The sequence below is a fragment of the Pipistrellus kuhlii genome, unplaced genomic scaffold (assembly GCF_014108245.1).
Source record: "Pipistrellus kuhlii isolate mPipKuh1 unplaced genomic scaffold, mPipKuh1.p scaffold_m20_p_14, whole genome shotgun sequence".
Taxonomy (NCBI): Eukaryota; Metazoa; Chordata; class Mammalia; order Chiroptera; family Vespertilionidae; genus Pipistrellus; species Pipistrellus kuhlii.
The window spans coordinates 20,934,665-20,951,420 of record NW_023425449.1 but is presented as its reverse complement, the minus strand read 5'-3'; the positions used below and the strand labels follow the sequence as shown (position 1 = coordinate 20,951,420).

At 37.8% G+C, this 16,756-nt stretch overlaps 1 protein-coding gene across 1 annotated transcript in view; it reads right to left on the bottom strand.

Annotated features, from left to right (window-relative positions):
* COLEC10 (collectin subfamily member 10) overlaps positions 1-12,372 on the bottom strand; it is a 56,308-nt gene extending 43,936 nt beyond the window's left edge. Inside the window, exon 1 of the mRNA XM_036436844.2 lies at positions 12,354-12,372. The gene's annotated coding sequence lies outside the window, so the exon portion shown is untranslated. The remainder of the gene's footprint in view (positions 1-12,353) is intronic.
* Between the last annotated feature and the right edge of the window lie 4,384 nt (positions 12,373-16,756).

Below are 16,756 nucleotides of genomic sequence, written 5' to 3'. Positions count from 1 at the left end.
TGTTTAATAGAAACTGTGTTAAACAGGAGTCGTGACTTGACATTTAAGAGGCCTGAGCCCAACTTTCAATTCCATCACAGATGTTGCCTCTGGGAAGATTATTTGCTCGTTCTACATCTTGGCTCTCAATTTTTCAAATGAAGATTCATGCTGTGCTTGTAGAGATGGGTCTAAAAGTGATTCATGGTACCGGAGATCTGGGAGACAGGCACCAGATACAGGCTGGGTTTACTGAAGGATACCTTTGTCTCTCTCCTTGATGTATCCAGAGGACTGGAATGAGTTTTCTTGAAGCTATTTCCTACTGCTCACTCTACCTTCCCCCCTTCCATCTGAGAAGCCTGAAGCAGCAGGGTTTCCACACAGACAGTAGAGTATGTGGTTGACCTTTTATCCTTGTCAGATACCCAGCACAGAAGAGTTGAGACTATCAGGCATTTGTATAACTGATGAAACACAGACTACCACCCCTTCCTGGGAAAACAGTTCCTGCACTGTGGAGATAAATATTTATTCCAGCTCTGCTGGGAAGCATGTGCCATAGTAAATGGTATGCTCCTCTTTTTAATGGTCTGTTTATGTGTTAGACCTCGCATCATGAAGTTGGGTCACTTCCATCATATGTAATTCTCAAAACATAGTTTCATGAAGTACTTTTGAACAGATCTAAACTTAATTATCTAATAAATACCATTTGTTTTCTAAAGTCCCCCCCCCAAAAAAAATGATTCTGAAGTTTCTACATCAGAATATGCACAGATGTTGAAGTTTCTTTTACTCATATAATTACCTGTTCTTTGGAAAGATGCAAAAGCTTACAAGGGCATGTTGCAATGTACACAACCCCGAGAAGACGGTTTCCTTTAAATAGGAGCATTCTGTTGCTGAAATTATTTTTAAACATGTTAGTTTCAGGGGCAGGAATACAGCCCAGAAGATGTAATCCAAAGTGTAGGGACTCCCAGAAACAATATGGGGGGCCTGGATACCAAGGGAATATCCGCATAGTTCATGTTTTATATCAGGGCCATACCCCTGAAGGCAATGCAATTTGGATTTTGTGTGTTTCTTTCATCTCAGCTCTATGGAGTTTCTGTGAAGTGGCTCCTAATTTGCCACATGCTACCTGTATGAACATCTTAAGCACATATCTGCTAACATATAGACATCCCTACAAGACCTGTTGGCAATCTGTTGATACAGGAAAATTGTCCTGATGAATAATCACATTTACAAGTTCTGTCCTTGAAGGAAATTATTTCCAGCCCATTGACTAAATTAAGACAGAAGGAAAGAATAGATTCCACTCAGTAAGTTCAAGTGTGTGTCAGCCATTCCACGAGGGGCCTTTTTTTCACTTCTATTGCCTGCGATCCTGAGCAGTGGAGACTAGCAGCACTTTACAAATGGGGAATCAGCTCTAGAGAGGTGTAGCACCTTACCTAAGGCTTCAGGAACAGGCAGTGGAGTCAGGGTTCAAACCCTGACTGTTGGCTGCAAACCCCTGCTAACAACAATGGCATGCTGCCTCAAGCACAATTTGTCATACTGCGGGTCTTAAATATGCAACCCAGAAGCCAGCCCCCTGGAGATCCTCAGGTTTCCCTGCTTTGTGGGGGTCACAGTGCTCTTTAATACTTACATAAAATGATGCTGAGCCCTCATCTTGCTCACTTCGCCAGCCTAGTGCCCTCAATGACATGGCTGAGAATTTCGAGGGACTCTCCTTCTCAGCCTCGTGACCTCAGTGACCAGTTGCAGCTGTCTCTTTAAGCCTCTGCCTCTGTCCCCTGCAGCTGCAGCCTTTTCACCACATAGAGAACCTAGTCCTTTTTTTATTTTTTATTTCCAATGCAAGGTAGCCATATGCAAAATTTTTCTGCTGAAATGCTGACGGTAACAGAAGGTGATCATTTCAAGAGCACATCAAACAACTTAGAACTGAGTCTCAGGCGTTCCTCTTCTTCCAAAATCTCTAGCAATAACAATACCAGCAATTTCCTCTTTGCTGCTTTCCCCCAGGCCTTTCCTTTGCAACATTTTTTCTCTAGAAGTTTTCATCTGGTCTTTCTTGGTTCCAGGTGCCCTCAATCTCCCTCTTTCTTGAGCTGCCAAAGAAGCTTCAAAATGATTTTTGTTTTGTTTTCATTTTGCAGACACTTTTGCTGCCTGCTTTCTACTAAATTAGTCCAATAACTTCTAAAATCAAATGCCTCTTTTTCCTCTGTGGCCATCAGCAGCACTTCTTTCATTAAATGTAAATGTAAATATACTTATTTTTTCGTCCTCTGGAAATGGAATGGGCACAAAACCACCACATCACAGGTAAACCTTGGGAGAGAGAATTGGCTTGCTCTGTTGTTTGTAATTTGTTCTTAGAGCTATTATATTAATCTGAGACTCTCACTGAGGAAATGGAGACTCAGAACTTCAAGTGACATAATAAATTTGTATAACTAATAAGTGAGTGCAGACTCTAGAAATGAAGGTCAGCAATGATAGATGTGGTATCTTTCAAATTAAATGAGGTAATGCCTTGGACAATGGAAGGGGTTGTCATTTTTATCTATAAACAAGTCAGTGAATCCAGGACAATCCCTTGGAGAGGCTTCCCCAGTTGTAGAGAATCCTTTCACAGCAGTGAGCAGGATGTGAACTGATTCATCTGCCCTTTAAGGGTTTTAGAATCAGATGGTCATTTTATTTAATTTTGCATTATCTTAAAAGGTTGGGGCTTTATTAAAGTAAATTACCAAGTCAAAATAATTTTCCTAAGAAAAAATAGCCAGGCATTTAATGAGACTGAAGTGTGTACATACTGTTTCTTGCAGCCTCTATCTAATGATTTATGAGATTCTCTTGGAAAGAAAACTCCCTTCACTACGCACTTCTGAAGAAATCACGTCATTTTATGGCTACCAGAAGATGACTTCAATAGGAAACTATGAAGAACAATTCTATAGTTACTGTGGAAATTCCTCAAAATTATAAATGATGAGAGCTTTGAAATAAAATGTTTTACTTTCAGTAATCTCATAAAAAATAAGATAGCCAAGATGTATGAGGTGGTAGGAAACATTCACCTTTACAAGTTCTTTACCTCTATGAACAAGATTCTCACAAAAAGCCAAGTTGGGCGTTACCAGGAGGCAGATGTTTAGAAGTGGTTTCCATGGCTAGGGATGAGGATCTGAACAATGAAGACTGGCAGTCAGTCACCTTTACAGTCTCAACTTTAGCCTTGAAACTTGCACTGCCTCTCCTGGAGAAAGCTAGTTCAACTGCACCAATAGTGTATTCTCTGAAAAGTGGGGGGAACTGATTTTTAGATAACTGAATTCTCAGATTATTGATGGAGACAGTAGCGTTAGAAGTATGGTTCTTCTCCAGGTGCTATTAATGCTGAAATGACTTCTTGTTTCTTCTTTAGAACCAATTATATAGCCTCCTCTAACTAGTTTTACTCACTGATTTTAGAGATTGAGAGGAAGGGAGAAAGAGAGAGAGAGAAACATTGAATTTTCCCCCCACTTATCTATGCATTCATTATACTGGGGATAGAATAGAACCCACAACCTTGGCATATAGGACAACTCTCTAATCAAGGCTTAAAAGAAAATTTCTTTGATCCAACAGGAATTTAAGAATATCTATTCAGTGCCACATACTTAATATAATCTCTGGAGATAATACAATGAATAAGACTTAGTCTTTGAACTCTGTATCTGAGTCTGTTTCTACTTTATTAGCTTATTCTGTTCATTGAATACCACATGTAAATGAAATCATGTGGTTTTTTTTTGTTTTGTTTTTTGCTTATTTCACTTAGCATAATATTTTCCAGATATATCCATACTGTTGAAAAAGGTAAGATTTCCTTCTCTTTTACAGCAAGTGGTATTCCATTGTGTAAATGTACCACAGAATTTTTTTATCCACTCGTCTTAGAACCCCATTTTGTTAAGAACTACTCAATAAAAAAGGCCAAACTTTAATAATATTATTTTACTATTCTTGTGCCTTAGTAAATAAGTATGTTAAAAATTAATATCTCTCTTTGATTGAGCATCCAAGAATTAGGGATTATTATGTGGAATGGTGGTTCTTATCCTATAGTAGATGGATATGTATGTGGAGATAGATAACATTTGTTCAAATTCTAGAATTTACCCTGAAAATCATATTTTTCTAACATTTATGACATAAATTTGTTTTCCTGGTACTTCTTTTAATAATAGAAGGCAATTCAGATATTCCATTTATTTGTATGATTGCTGAGAATTGTGTTTTATCCTAGTATTTTTTAGTGTTTATTAGGCAATCATATTCTTACAGCAAAATATAAAAACTGGAGAGTTTTAATAAAGAAATAAACAAATACCTCTTTGGGGTTTATGTTTGAAAGAGTAAATATATCCTATTTTTGTACCTTTTCCAGAAAGGAAACTCTAACATTCCAACTGATGGGGAGAGGGTTGGAAAACCTGCATGTACATATTCATATATGTTAGTTCTATGAGGGGACAAAAGTGGATCAACTACTATTAAGAGCCTGAAAATAAAAGACCAAATTGTATTGTGACTTTTAGTTTCTCTGTCTTTTCTCTGTCCTGATCCCTATAATTGAATTGATGTGCTTCCTTGCTGGCGCACCAAATGAAAGAAAGACTCTCCTACCCTGATTTAGAAGGCTAACGGCTGGATTTGACAGAGCATATGTTGTAACATACTATTGGTTACTGAGTACACACAGAGGCTTGAGACAGCTGGCCATGGCCACGCTTTTGGCTTGGAGTTGCGCCCTGAACTTCCACAGTTGAAATGAGTCCATGATTTTTTGGCTGCCTGATCCACTACCCATGTGGCAAGAGAGCCAAGGTGGTAAACCATTTTCACCAAGGCTTGGATGTACCCAAAATGTTTACCTTGTACACTGACCCATACACTTTTATTTGAAGGTGGCTGCTTCTTTGTGATAAAAATGTATTATCTCTTTTGAAATGGGATCTATTAACATCTACTGGTATATACAGACCCCTGTCCCAATACATTTTTAAATAGGGTCCAGGGTAGGCATGCTTACTTACTTAGGGAAGCTAAGTCAGCATTCAGGGGCTTCTCAACATTTTTGGATGACTTTTTGACATTCAAGTTAAATGCCAGTCATTTCATACTAAAGCTAAGAAAATTCTATGGTTTTTAATATATGTTGGGGCTAGTGACTAGCCCATGAAGTCTTAGGAAGATAGTCTATGGCTCAGGATTAGGCTTAAATGGAAAGAAACTTGATTCCTAAATAGGCAACATACTTGAATCCATTTTTTGTTTGCTTGCAAGAATTAAAGCAAGTTTCACATAAAAATCATGAAAGACTGAGATAAAAATTACAATCATTTGAAAATCAATCTTTCTTCATATTTGAAAGAATTTTGACATCTCAGTTTCAATTTAGAGATGGGATGTGTAGGGTCAACCATTTGAATTTTCTATTGTTTCTTTAAAAGGTGCCATTAAAAGGATGGGTTAACCCCCATAAGATATGGGCAAAGCAACCATTGTAATAAGATGTAGCCAGTATTTATCTGGATGATAAATTCATATCAAGAATTCCAATTTACTGTACATCTATGGACTTCTGATACCCACCATTAATCCCACTCGTACTGAAAGAGCCCATTATAATCTGTACACAGCCGCCAATAAAGCAAGGAAAAAAATAAGAAGAGGTTGTTGCTATGTTGAAGGTTGCTGATTCCAAACACAGATGAGTGACACATGTTGGGTAGGATAAATCTACAAATAGCCTGGGGCCAGACATCAGACATTATTTAAAATGACAAACTTCACACTAACTAAAAGAGAAAAAGAAAAAGATCATAGCTGGAGACAGACAGTGGTGCTAAAAGTCATACAACAGCATGATTCATTTCCAGAAGAAATCAATGTCAAGATGACTTTTTTCCTCCTTCAGAACGAATAATGAGTCTCCTATAATTAGGTAAACTTTCTCTGTCTTATCAAAACAAACCATCAAGCCACAGCCAGGCCACTGACACATCCAGCCCTCAACCAAAGCTATAGTATTTTAATCTAACTACAATGCAAAGATGCATGAGTCAATCTACCGTAAATTTTCAGCAAATAGTATGTGTCATTGGAAATAACTTCTGCTTTTCCAAAGACTGTAGATTTATTCTGTAGGAGTTTTAGAAACAAGCAACAACAATTTTAGCTAAAGCAATTCCCTGCGTTCACTAAACCATAACTGTCTGAAACTAGTTATTTCTAGAATTACACAGAACCAAAATAGCAAACATGTAAACAGAGAGCTATGGGTTAGAATTCATCAAGTGAGGGGGGAAAGGCGTTGTGAATCTTAAGATATATCGCATCTGTTAACTATGTATAGATGCTCGATTTTAATGCACAATTCAAGCACTAATTAAAAAACGTTCTCCATAAATAGAAGCCAATTTGCTGCGTGTGCAGAGTAAATTATACAATCAAGTTTCCGTAGCATCAGTATTCTCTTCAAACACTAGGTCAAAAAACAATTGACCTTTGGACTTCTCATTGAAATTCAGCAATCCAGGCTGGAAAAATGAAGCTGGTTCTATTTATGCCATCAAATAGGATTATAGCATTTCTAATCCCACCGTTTTAGCTTTCTCTGTTGTCAACAAGAGTTGCTAGGATGTGGTCTCAACCAATTGGGGAGGAGGAGGAAGCAGGGTTGAGCTGATTGGCCATGTGTGCATTTTATCTATTCCAAACATACAGGCAGAGTCTCAAGTTTGCCACTGAGCTAATAAAATAGAAATACGAGACAAACAAGTGACAGCTCTCCCAGCCAGGACACCAGGATGGAGAGATGGACTTTTATCGTTCCAAATTTATGTTGTTAGAATGTATTAATGCCGAGGGCAAATCCCAGGAGAATTCTTTGCAGTGCCTATTCCCCTTACTTTCTGAAATTTGTAAGGAAATACTTGTATCATTGAGAACTTGGGACTAATTGGTGGGGGAGATGGGTAGGTATTACATTTTCCTGGGAAAAGATAAAATTATGGAAATGTATTAACAAGTCTATAGGAATAAAAAATGGAAGCTGGAAAGAAGCAGAGATGGTCTCATTCAATCCCTTTAAAAACCCAGAGATAAAGAGTAACTTACCTCAAGTCACACTTTGCTAAGACAAGAATTTGAGTCTCAACTACATGTTCCATCTTTTTAGCTACAGTATAGCTATATTTTTTCATGTACTTTTATTTTGTTGGTTAAAAAACAACAAAAATAAAAACAGAACCAACATTCTCATTGAAGACATTTTGTAAAGCCACACAATGTGCTTGAGTCTTTCTGGCAAGGGTTAGCTCTACTGTGGCCATTGCCATGTGGTCTTGTTTATTTCAAGTACATAGTATTCCCTGTCACTCCCCCTTTTAAGCCCAAATTCTTAGGATAGTTTTTGTGTATTTCCTTAAGGGAATCCAAGTTTTAGAATGTATTTTCAGACTCTTTGCAAATAAAATGTGGAACTGTACATTCAACATTAAACTTGTGCTTTAATGAAAGTGACCATATAAATTATCTTCCAAACCATACATTTGTGAAAGCTGATAGGGGCACTATTGATTATTATAACAGGTATTCTTGGCAACTAGGACATGTGATGTCCCTAGCTTTAATGTTTCCAGCATCCATAATAGTAAAACTTTCCCTGTACACCCAGGTATTTGTTTCTAGGTGTGTTTTTTTAATTTTTTTAAAGGCAGCATTAGATAGTGGAAACATTAAAAGAATAAAAAGAAAAGGTCTGATGGTCAAAGTTCTACCTCTGACTGTGGGACCGTTAGTAAATCATTGCCCTCTTTTGGACTTACTATTTGCATCTATTAGATGAGGACTAAGTCACCATTAAGTTTTCTGCCAGTTCTAATGGTCTAGAATTCCTACTCAACATGTGTATGTTGGTATGTGCACATACATACATATACATGTACCCATATGCATTTATAAAAGAGAGGTCAATTATGAAAAAATACAAAATTTCAATAAATATTAAATAAGAAAATAACCATATTTTCAGCATGGAATATTCCAATGTTATCTTTGAAAAAAAAGCAGAATTGGCCTTGGCCAGTGTGACTTAGTTGGTTGGGCATCGTCCGTGCACCAAAAGGTTGCCAGTTCGACTGCAGGTGAGTGCACATGCCTAGGTTTTCAGCTGGATCCCCAATAGGGAGTGGGCAGGAGGCATGCGATCAATGTTTCATTCTCACTTTTATGTTTCTCTTTTTTCATCTCCCTTCCTCTCTCTCTAAAAATCAATAAAAATATTTTTTGTTGTTGTTGTTAAAGAGTAGAATTGTTTAACTATATTGAAAGTCACACCAGAGACATAATGTTGTAGCAACTTGGAAGGTAGTTCAGTGACAGACAGGAAATGTGTTTTCATGTGTGTGTTTGGCAAAACTCTACAACTTAGGATACTGGTGGGTTTTTTGTTATAACAGAGTCTGTTATGTGGTAAAGTCACATTAGACGCTGTCTGGTTGCTCTTGGTTACCAAGGCTTTTTCCTATTTGACTCACCTTCAATTTTTAGGCAAATTCTCTGGCTTCCTGCTATTGTTTCTGGGTGAATGCAAGACCTTGCAATTTGTTATGTGTCTTCTGAAAGGAAAGACTTGGTGGTAGGAAAGTGTTACGTGGCCCATGTAACTTAAAAGGTGTGAAACTATTAAAAACATACAACTTATTGGGTAAGAAACACAAACAAAATTTATCTCAAGTGCCAGATCCTTCTCTAGTTTAATAAATCTCCCCTCTTAAATGATAAGCAATAAGGCTTATCTGCTTTCTGCAAATGTTACAGGCACAATTTGAGGCAGTTTTATCTTTTCAAATTGCTTGTTTTAAATTCTTAACATTTCAAAAGTTCCTCAAGTCATCTTCCTGAGCTAGAGAGACAAATAGAAATACAGGTTTTTCTCCTCTGTTACCACTCTTTGGACTAAATTTTAGGCACAAGATTGCTTCCTCATTTGATTACTGTGATGAATTCCTAGCCAAGCTGCAGTATAAGAAAAAGTTAATAAATAGAGCTTACGGAGCTAAGAGCTCACTAATGTACTAGCATTTTGTACACAGTCTCAACAAATCCTCAAAATGACCCATTACATAGATAAAGGGAATGAAGTTCCAAAAGGTCAGTTACTCAAAGTTTGCACACCTAGTAACTGGCAAAGCCACAATTCAAACCCAAGTTGACTCTTGAACAACATGAGAGTTAGGGATGCCAACACTCATGCAGTCAAAAATTCATGTATAACTTTTGACTCCCCCAAAGCTTAACTATAGATGGCCCTTTACGTCCACAAATTCAACCAGTGGTGGCTCACTATTTTCATATATCCAACCACAGTTTGTGGCAGTTGGTTGAATATGTAGATATGAAACCAGAGGATAAGAAGCACCACTTATTGAAAAAACCCCAAACATGAGTATAAGTGGACTGGTGCAGTTGAAACCTCTTTTGTCCAAGAGCCAACTGGATATGTGAACCCCAACACCAGTGTCCATAACAACTGTAGTGTGTTATCTCGGAATACATCCTAGAGTACCAACTCTCTTCTTCACATTTGAACAAGACTCTGACTGGCATATCCTTGTAGCATATTTGGTCCTCATAATGTTCTATGAGGGCAGCAAAAAGGGTGTGTGCTAGGGTCATGTTATAGATGGCAAGTCAAAGCTCAAAGAGGGGACCCAGTGTCCCAAAGCCAACAAGTAGTAATGCCAGCAATTTAACCTGTGTCTTTGGGCTGCTTCCTAGTGCAAATTCCTGAAAGCAAGAGTTATTTTTCAAAACAAACAAAAATTAAGCAAAACTAGGAAGAAATAAAAATTTGAAAGCATAATTAATCAATGTAGATAAGTAGGGAACAATTGCCATACTGATCACAAATGCTGGAGGTAGCATTTAACAAATTCTATGCCCGCCCCCTCCCCCCGGCCCCCACTACCCGCCGCCTATCTCACATCCCAATCTGGCCAGGTTGAATTTGTGAGAACCCTAATATATTTTTTTGGGTCTGAAATAATACATTGGATTAATATAACCCAAACCTCTCTGACTCCCTCTGTCTTCCATGCACCATGTTATACAGACTGGTCTGGTTTTCCTCCCAAATTCAAAAATCATTTCTTATAGGTCTGTCCATAGAGTGGGTGCCCACTGAAACTTCGTAAACAAAAACAGGAGGTATTTTAGCTAAGATATGGAACAATAACATTTATTGAGTCCTTAATTTTTAATATATTCCAGGCAGTCTTGTCAGTAATTTAGGCATACTAATATATTGAATCCTGACAGTTATCTTATTTTAACCCAACCTCTCAGGTATAGAATATGAGGTATAAGAATTCAAGTAGTCTTCTGGAATGATATTATACTAAGAGGCAAGATGATAATTTGAACCCAGTTAGTACAACTTAGAAAAACTAAGATTTCAAACTTATTAGGACTTAAGAACTCTGTTAGGCAGTACTCTTTTAGTCTCTGATCCATTTTATAAAAATATTAAAAATGTATTTCAACAATGTTTTACTCCTGAATTGATGTATTGGGTGAAATATATAAAAAAGACATTCTCATTTTCCTATTAGAATTAAATAATAATCATTTGGGGACCAGTGCAGGGAAAAAAAGCTGCTGTACCGAATCGTCTACTGAGTATGCAACTGCAAGAACCAGCATTAGACAGTAGATAACAACATGGGACTTGGAGCAGATGAAGCTAGGCTTCAGACTCAGGTCCATCCCTGTCTGGGACCAAGTTCCCCAGAGTTGACCTCTAGACTAGGATTTGTGTGTTCCTGTAGCATGGTGCCAAACTAAATGTGAAGTTTCACCCAGATTATGTCCAGGCACACAAACTACAATCTCCTGTTTTTGGGATTTATTCAGTATTATTCTCTGTTTACCCTGGTTTTTGTTAATTTGTTTTTCTGGTGGACTGTCCTTTTTATTTATCTTATTTTATTTTTATGATTTTTAATTGCCTTTTGGAGAGAGAGAAAACCATCAATGAGAGCAAAACATTGGTCAGATGCATCTTACATATCCCCTACTGAAAACTGGGCCTGCAAACTGCAGGTGCCCTGATCTGGAATCAACCAGCAACCTTTCAGGGCACAGGATGATGCCCAACCAACTGAGTTACACCAGCCAAGGCAGGACTGTACTTTTCAAACTGTATCATAGTCTCACTTGCCCTGTGACTTCCAGATTTGAGTGTGCCAACTAGGGGAGAGACACCAATTGAAGATTAGAAAGTGACGAGAGAGAAGTCAAAGTATTTCCTTCAAAGTCACCCTGCAGGGCCAGGGTTTGGCAGACAGAAGCCCTTCCTTGTAAAAGAACATAGTAGATATGAGGCTGTTGACGTCATTAGGGACAAAGGGATGGGGGCTATACTTGCCACAGACTGTGACCCCTGAGACATTAGGATCAGAATTTGGTGATATAACTTAATGCTGTTAGTAAGATGGTTGTTTTATGTATTTAATCATTTTTACTGTAATTTTATGTATAATAGTTACAAAGAAAGCTATGTTATTAAAGGTGAGAGAATGAAAAAGAGAGAGAAAAGGAGAGGGAGAGGGAAAGAGAAAGAGAGAAACACTGAAGGGGCTGATGAAATAGCAAGGCCAGACAAGGCAGGGTTTGAGAAATGAGCTCTACAAACCAAGGTGTGGGTTGGTTAGCTCATGAATAAAATATTGATGACTGATCTGCAAGACAAGTTTTCACAAATGAGTGAGAATGAGATGTACACAGATGTTACATTACCATTTAGACATCAACATCCATTGATTTAAATACATTCCTAAAACAAGTTTAAATACCAGCTTGCATAGAGAAAAGAAGAGTGAATATACATAATTTCCTATGGTATTTTAATCAGTTGTCTATTTAGTTTAAAAAGTACTAAGATTAAGTTTCCACAACTCATGAATAAGAAAATTTAAAAGAAGATTGTTAATTCCCAATATACCATTTGTCTAAATTACAAGAAGCTCCTAAATCACCCATTTAAACCCACTGGTCTGTCCTCCAAACAGAGCTCAGTTTTTGATATCCTTAAGGGGAAGGTGATAGAGGAAGCAAAAGTAACATTTTATCAAGTGTCAATGTCAGTGAATTTACTATGTATGCAATCCTATTACATTCTCCCTGCAACCTCAGAGAGGTTGAATATTGGTCAGGGTTATTGAGCTAGAAATGGCAAATATGTGATGTGAGCACAGGTTGTTCTCATATCAAAGCCCTAGTTTATTTTATCTTACCATGTTGCTTTTCATGCTCTCTGTTCAGCATCAGAAAAGAGTGAGAATCAGCTTTCTTGCTGCATCTCCAAAGTTAAGGGGATGTGTCAAGAAGAGCCTAGAAAAGGGAAGAAGAATGTTATTAGGTCTAGTAATAATTAATGTCGTTTTCTAAGACTTTTTTTAAATCTAATTTATTTAAACAATACAACAAAATTTAATCAACAATATAGTTGCCGTTGTTTTCTACTACTTGTGCCCAACGCTCAGGAAGCATTTTAATCCCTCTGTTGTAAAATTCTTGTGATTTTGATGCAAAAAATTCGGTCAATGCATTTTTGAGGCATTCTTCATTATTAAATTTTTTTCCAAGAAGAAAGTTTTGCAAAGAACGAAACAAATGGTAATCAGAAGGGGCAATATCAGGAGAATATGCAGGTTGCGGGAGAACTTCCCATTCCAACTGGCGCATTTTTTCAGCAGTGATTCTTGCAGTATGCGGTCGTGCGTTATCGTGGTGAAGAATTATGCCCTTCCGATTAATCAGCGCGGGTTCTTTTTCTCTTAAAGCTTGGGCTAACCTTTCCAATTGGGCACTATACACTGCACTTGTAATGGTTTGGGTAGATGGTAAAAGTTCATAATGAAGAATTCCTTTAAAATTCCACCAAACACACAACATCACTTTTTTCGCATGCAAGTCAGGTTTTGGCGTGGGCTGCGGAGACTCATTTTTGTCCAACCATTGAGGCCGCCTTTTCAAATTAACATACAGCACCCATTCTTCATCTCCGGTAACAATTTGCTCTAAAAACGGCAAACAGTTTTGACGAGAGAGGAGCGAACTGCAAATTGTGACTCTTTGATTACTGTTGTTGTCGGTCAACTCATGAGGAACCCATTTTCCAAACTTTTGGACTTTGCCTAGTGCACGCAATTGATTGGAAATTGTTTTTTTGTGAACAATTTAAAGTTGTCGCAAGCTCTTGTTGGGTAATTTGAGGATTTTGCACCAAAAGAGCTTGAAGAGCTTCTCGATCAAAATTGGACACACGGCCTCGACCACTCTTGTCATCTAACGAAAAATTTCCCTCGCGAAATTTCTCAAACCAACGCTGGCATTTTCTGGCACTAACTGCATCTTGACCAAGAGCACTACAGATGTTTTTTGCAGCCTCACTTGCTTTTCTTCCTAATTGGAACTCGTAAAGCATGCAGTGCCTAATATGCTCTTCATCCGCCATCTTCTTAGCCCTAGTTTTGCAACAAAAACCAAACCAAACACAAACTTTTTCAAGCAACACTTATTAATTGCACTTCACACATTCTGTAGATACCACGTGTTTGAAGGTTATGTCAATACAAGTCAACGCCAACCAAGATTTTAAACGAATGTTAAAAAACGACATTAAGTATTACTAGATGATAATATACTAAGTAAATTCAACTTCTACTTGTTGAATTTGTATTATGTGTAAATTCCAAGGTAGGGTCCAAGACTTCTAGCTGCTAAACAACCAAAGTTTATAGCTAAAACAATCATTCAAAACAAGGACAATTCAGTGTGATCATTGCTTTTATGGAGTGAATGTGAACTGGGGGGTACAGAGAAAATTTCAAGGAAAAATAATTTACATGAGCAAAAGGAGAGAAGGCTCCACCAAGGATGTTCATACAATGTATCGATGCTTCAGATGATCAATTTAGAGTTTAGAAAAACATGGGGACTAAGAATTTATAGTACAACAAGGTGACTATAGTTAATACTATGTTGTATACTTAAAATTTGCCAAGAGAGTAGGTCTTAAGTACCGTATTTTTCGGACCATAAGACGCACTTTTTTCCCCCCAGAAGTGGGGGGGAAAAGTCCCTGCGTCTTATGGTCCAAATATAACCTACACATATACTTTAAAAAAAAAGTTTTTTACTTGCCCGGCTCTGTGTGGTCTCTGTGTGCTTGCCCGGCTCTAAAATGGTTCTAAATGCTGCTGTTTACTTTACAGGGTTGATTACATGTGTTTATGACTGTGATGTTGGGTTTTAATGCACATAAAATATTTTAGGGCACTATTTGTTTCAGAATCTTTTTTTCTTCATTTCCCTTCTCTAAAAACTGGTGCGTCTTATGGTCCGGTGCGTCTTATGGTCCGAAAAATACGGTAATCTCTCTTTTCTCTCTCTCTTTTCTCTCTCTCTCTCTCTCTCTCTCTCTCTCTCTCTCTCTCTCTCTTTCTCTCTCTCTCTCTCATAAAACAACAAAAAACATGTAACTATAAGAGTTATGGATGTGTTCATTAACTTGTCTGTGAGAACCATATAGCCAATCATCACATTGTACAATTATATGCAATTTTATTTGTCAAGTTTTTTATGAATAAAGCTAGAGTTTCAATAAACTTTGGAGAGAGCAGGAATGGGAACCTCCCATCACCTAGAATGCCGTTTACACATCTACTAGTATAATTCTTCTCAGTTATGCTCCCTCTATAGGTAATATCCCATCCCCTTGGGGATCACTAGATAAGAGAACCCATTGGAAGAGCAGAGCTAAGTATGACTTCAGCTCTAGGGCTGACCTCTCATAAAGGCACTGGAGCCGACATTCTCCAGAGGGAAATCCCCACCACCAGTGCTGAATAATCCATTAACAATTAAGAAATTGGCCCTGGCTGGCTTGGCTCAGTGACTAAAGCATCAGCCTGAGGACTGAAGGGTTTCAGGCTTGATTCTGATGAATTTGGGCATGTATGGGAGGCAACCAATTAATGTGTTTCTCGCATATTGTTTCTCGCTCTGTGTCTCTCCCTCTCCCCTCCACTCTCTCTAAAAATCAATAGAAAAATATCATCGGGTGAGAATGAACAAAACAAAACAAAACAAAAAAACAAAACAAAAAAAACAAAAGGAAATTGGCCGAAACCGGTTTGGCTCAGTGGATAGAGCATCGGCCTGCGGACTGAAAGGTCCCGGGTTCGATTCTGGTCAAGGACATGTACCTTGGTTGTGGGCATATCCCCAGTAGGGGGTGTGCAAGAGGCAGCTGATCGATGACTCTCTCTCATCAATGTTTCTAACTCTCTATCCCTCTTTCTTCTTCTCTGTAAAAAATCAATAAAAATATTTTTTTTAAAAAAGAGGAAATTGTCTTAAATATTAACATAGAATGTCAAGTTCAAAAATAAGAAACATTTTTTTCTGGCACTTATTCATACATTTATTAAATAATTAGTAAAGTGATTTATCTATGTCAGGTGCTATTCTGGGTTCTGTTGAAATTATGATGAATAAGTTAGATATGGACCCTCCTTTCAGACAACTTACAAAATAGGATAATTAGATAATGAACAAGATAATGTTTGACAAAAAAAAGAAAGAAAGAAAAATCCACTTTGCTTCCCTATATGTGTTAAAAATTGTATATGTGTTAAAAACCAGCTTCTTATCTGGTTTGTGATGGGTCATTCTTGAAATCAGTGGTGACAGAAGTAATCCCTTCATTAAGGTGATGTGAGATTTTTGTTCCTTGTGAGTCACTCTTCATCCTTTACAACACTCCTCTTTGCCTTGGGAAGCTGACTAGAATGGACCCCATCAAAGGGCATGTGCTCTGGCTTCTGCTTGGCTAGGCCAATGGGAAGCCCAACAACATTGAACTCTTATGAGATCTTGGCTCTCAGGTTAACACTCCTCTACATGACTCCTGCTGAGGTCCAAAAGCTGCTCCCTTCTCTCTCTATTATGGCTTGTGGATGGAAACAACAGCCGCTATTTACTGGCCTTCGGTTATTGCATAATTCCATGGGTTTCCCTTATATCCACCTGAGTCTTTGTAAATAGCCCTTCTTTAAATGACTCTTTCTTCAGTTATCCTATTCTGCTGTGTCTTTTTCCCCTGTTGGGACCTGGCTAAAATAACACCTTTGTTGTATCCCAAGTTTCTAGCTTTCATTTATTAATTTTTCTACCTGAGGCCCAATGCACGTAAATCGTGCAAGAGTAGGCCTTCCTTCACCCGGTTGCCGGCACCAGCTTCCCTCTGGCACTTGGGACCTAGGCTTCCCTCTCAACACCAGTTTCGTCTGGAAGGTCGTCTGCTCTAATTAGCATATTATACTTTTATTATTATAGATTGATTGATACCACATCTTCAACTAGGTGGTAGAGGAGGACACACAGATAGAGACAATTTAATACCTGCCTAAAGTAAGCACTGTGAAATACTCTTAGTTAGAACTTAATATATCTGTCATAATTTAAAATTCACTTATCCCTTTTCTCATAAATTCCATGCAAAGAATTTACCCTGTTCATTACAGCCACAGCATTATTTGCAACAATGAAATACAGAAATTACTGGTTAGATACATTGTGGTACTTCCAGACAACAGAATAATTTTCAAGTGTTAGAAAGACACAGTAGATC